This window comes from Tupaia chinensis, unplaced genomic scaffold (genome assembly GCF_000334495.1).
Source record: "Tupaia chinensis unplaced genomic scaffold, TupChi_1.0 Scaffold000066_1, whole genome shotgun sequence".
Taxonomy (NCBI): domain Eukaryota; kingdom Metazoa; phylum Chordata; class Mammalia; order Scandentia; family Tupaiidae; genus Tupaia; species Tupaia belangeri.
The window spans coordinates 10,712,956-10,717,478 of NW_006159525.1; the positions used below are offsets into that span (position 1 = coordinate 10,712,956).

The following is a 4,523-nucleotide window of genomic DNA, read 5'->3' on the forward strand; positions in this document are numbered from 1 at the left end:
AGAAAGAAAGAAAGAAAGAAAAGAAGAGAAAAGAAAAGAAAAGAAAAGAAAAGAAAAGAAAAGAAAAGAAAAGAAAAGAAAAGAAAAGAAAAGAAAAGAAAAGAAAAGAAAAGAAAAGAAAAGAAAAGAAAAAAGAAAGAAAGAAAAGAAGAGAAAAGAAAAGAAAAGAAAAGAAAAGAAAAGAAAAGAAAAGAAAGAAGAGTATGCTTTAAATTCTGAAAATACATCTGTAGGAAAAAAGGGAAAAGAAGAAAAAGAAAATGACTTTTAAAGGTGAGATGGCAAAGATAATTCAGTACAAACTCTAAGTCTCTTAGAGCATTTTCACATGTGAAGAACTTTAGAAATTAACCTCACACCGTCAAAGCAGAAACCAAATATTTTTTCAAACCAAACAACTAGTTAGGCAGAGTAGATACAAATGCTTAGCTTCAAAATTATCCCAGAAATATTCTTCTCACTAAGCAAGTCTTATAGTCTCTGATGTACAAAATCTTTTTTGTAAAGTAGAATTAATTCTGTTCATAACTTCCCTGAAATATTTTAAGGATAAGATGACAAAATATAAATTTAAAAATTATTTAAAATAAAGGTAGAGGAAAAAGTAAATTATTCTTATGACTTAGTATATTCTGTTATCTTCTGAATTTTTGTTTTCATTTTTTTTTTTTTGGCAGGGGGAGTGGTTTGTGTGTTTTTTAAGGTTTTGGCCATAGGGTACGTGTGCTGGAAAGAGACAGAGAAGAATAGTGAAATCAAAAGTGAGAAATCATCCCCTGGGCCGATGGCCATTCCACAGTTCCTTCTCCTCCATCCTCCTGGGATTTGGGGCATACACACACACATGCTGGGTATGATTTCCAAGCCACCAGGTCCAGGACTCAAACTGCAGTCAGCCATGTGGGAGTCCAGCACCTTAACCACCTTAACCACTATGTCACCTGCTGGCACTCTTCTGAGTTACTTTTCAATAATTTTTTTTTTTGATAGGTTTTTGCTATAGGGGTACATGCACTGGCCAGAAAAACAGAGAGAGACAGAAAGCAAGAAATCACACCCCAGGGGAGACGGCCACCCCGCAATCCCTTCTCCTCCATTCTCCTCTCAGATCTTGGGCATGCACACACACATGCCTGGCATGAGTTTAAGCCACCAGGTCCAGGACTCCAACTGCAGTTCACTACTTGGGAGTCCAGCGACATAGCCATTACACTAACTGCTGGTTCCACTTTTCAGGAAATTTTTTAAGAATAAGATTTACATTTATAAAAAATCAACATTACGATTAGATTATTTTCTAAAATCTTTCAAGGTGATGTGTCTGATTTTGGGGGAAAGGTCTTTTTCTAAATACTTGTAGGCCATTCATTTGGCAGAAAAAATAAACTTACATTAACATAATAATAATAATATTCTTTATTAATGAAACATTCTTAAAAATCTAACTTATTTCTAATCCACAAAATGTTAGACCCTTCTTCCGCTGCTATATTCAAGTCTTTGAATTTGATTCCAAACCATCAGGCCCATCAGAGGATGCTTTTCCTTCTATTCTCATGTCTAAGAGATACTAAGACCAAATGGCCTATGGATATTATATTTCCTTTCTCCTTCTGAGAAGACACCTGAAGAATTACTACTAACTACTGGAACAACTATGGAGGGGGCGTACAACAAAGCTTTTGAAGCAAAATGACAAAAATTATGCTTGTCTTCTTGCATTTTCTTTTTTTTCTTTAATACGGGGGATTTTTTATGTCCCATATTCAAATATTCTGATTTAGGTTCCCTGGTTTTTCCTACTGAGCATTAACCACTTTTTAATCATTTTGGAAGGTGTGCTACTTTATACTGTACAGTTTTATTTTATTATTTTTAAAATAATTTTTATAAGTTTATTATTTCTCTATGAGAGAGAAAAGCAGAGAGAGTCAAGCCTAACCAACAGGGTCTTCACGCCTCAACCCGACCTCCCATCTCAGCCAGCCAAAACCACAGGTACACACACAGCACCTACATGCTCAAGGGTGCCAGGATGCAACCCCAGGACCTTGCCCACATGGGGCCGGTTATGTTACTACTCATGGTGTAGTCCCTACTACATATTTTATTAATAGATGGTATAACGGGATGCCCTGACCCCCCTCCCCAAAAATAGATCTAAGGCTTTTCTATCATGTCATGTTCCTTGGCTCCTGAGCTTAATTTGAAATTATCCCAGAAGGGGTTTGAGATGGATAAAGTCCATGCTGAGAGGCTTTGCCTCTTTGCCTTACTCGACTTTTCCCTTTAATATTTACGTTTAGACCAGCAGTGATTAAGCCCTGTGTGTGTGCACAGGAATCATCACAGGAATTTGTTAAAATACAGATTCGGAGACCCTTCCCCCAGATTGCAGGATTCCATGATTAAGGTGCAGTTACAGTGACTGTGATACTGGCAGGTACACTGCCTACATGTGATGGGGTGATTACAAAAAATGGCCCCAAGTGTCCACCTTCTTCACCTTTGCAATGAATGGACTCTGCTAGTTCTCCAACAAGAAGTGGTGTCTAATGTCCTAGCCCATGAATTGGAGGTAGTTTTGTAACCTGCTTTGGTAACAGAATAGGGTAGAACTGAGCTTTGCCACCATAAGTCTTGCTTATTTCCACACTCTGAGAACCCTAAGGCTGCAGCCTTGTGAATGAGCCCCAGCTAGCCTGATGGAAGGGGAGTGGATGGGGGCCTGACTGCCACCATCAGACAGCAGTCAGTTAGGCACGGGAATGAGGCCATCCAGGAGCAGCCAGCCCCTAGTTGACACACTGGTTCACCAACCAAGATCAGCAAGTCTGGTCCAGCTGACCCACACACTCATGAGTAGAAACGTTTACTGTTCTAAGCCACAAGTCAAAGGACACTATGTTATACAATGATAGATCTTTGGTGCCTCTTCATCCCCACCTCCCCTGCCACCTTCGTAACTTATGCTCTCATTTATCGTTCCGACTCCTACAATAATGCCTTCTAACTGGTCTCCCCATCATCACCACCCAACTCCACGAACAACATTGGTGTTGGGGCCAGCAGGTGGTGTGGTGGTTAAGGTGCTGGACACTCCCACATGGCTAACCAGGGTTCAAGTCCTGAATCTGGTGGCTTGCTTTCTCACTTCCTCTCTCTCTCATTCTCACCCTCTGTCTCTCTTTGCTCAAAGTAAAAAAAAGATATAAAAGTAAATGAATGAATAAATAAAATAAAATAATTATTTAAAAAAATATATTAAAGTTGGAAACTATAGTGTGGTAACTTAACATATTCTCATCATCTAGCATGAAGCTTGGTACCTCATAGGTGCTCAACCATGCTTATAGTGACTCCTGCCAGAATCCAAGCACAGCTCTGATCACATCACTCTCCCATGCAGACCACTACTGGCACTTAGACCATAAAATGAGTCCACTTTCTACTTGATCTATTTAATTCCAGGACTTTTGTGGTTGAGCCTAATCCTACTTTTCTATTCTTTCTCCTTTTTCTCTTGATGCTTAGTTCAAAAGTGAGGGCTGGTTGTGGACATCCCTTACTTCTGTATCTGTGCTCAGACTCGGCTTAGAAAGCCCTGTCACACCTCTCCAAAATCTATGCATCCTTGGGACCAGCAGTTGGCGTAATGGCTGTGTCGCTGGACTCCCATGTAGCCGACCACAGTTCGAGTCCCGGACCCGGTGGCTTAAACTTACACCGGGTGCATGCGTGTGTGTGCCCAAGATCCCAAGAAGAGAATGGAGGAGAAGGGATTGCAGCATGGCCATCCCCCCTAGGGGGTGATTTCTCACTTTCTGATTCTCTGTCTCTCTCTTCTTTCTGGCAAGCACAAGTGCCCTATGGCAAAAACCTCCGCCACCCCCCCAAAAAAAAAGTCTACGCATCCTTGAAAGTCCTACTCAAATGCTACCTCCTCCATGAAACATGACAGCTCTAGTTAAGAAAAGCTCTCCCCCTCTTCTGCCCCTAGCACTGTACCTGAGCCTCTTAGGTACCGGATACCATGGTTAGTTCTTGTGCATTGTAGTACCTAGCAGGCATATGCTCTACCAGAGATGGTGAACTTTTTGAGGCCAGGTTTCATCTTTTCCCTCTCTCTGCTTCCCATTGTACCTAACACAGTACAGGAAACACGTGAAGACATTAATAAACGCTTACTGAGCGAATAGATGCTATATTTAGTTACCTCTAAAACAACAGTAAATACAGTAATACCCAAACTCAAGCCAAACCCTGAATGAAGATGGCAGAATAAATACAGTGGTTTTCATATATCAATCTGTGAAAAGAATCTTCTGAAAAGCATGTTAAAAAATACAAATTCATAGCTCTGACCCCAGAATAAGAGGTTCTGCAGAATTCAACCCTGAATTTGAATTCTTGGTCCATACGACCTTGAGGGGATTTGTGGGAGGTTTGCAGCCAACACGTTCATATGCAATGACATACGTACAGCATGCGTTTCAGACGTGAGCTCCAAAGGCAACCGATAT

General features: G+C 40.6%; 1 protein-coding gene across 4 annotated transcripts in view; it reads right to left on the reverse strand.

The window, feature by feature from the left end:
* The window catches only part of RHBDD1 (rhomboid domain containing 1), a 167,310-nt gene that overhangs the window by 71,680 nt on the left and 91,107 nt on the right, over positions 1-4,523 (reverse strand). The window lies entirely within an intron of this gene.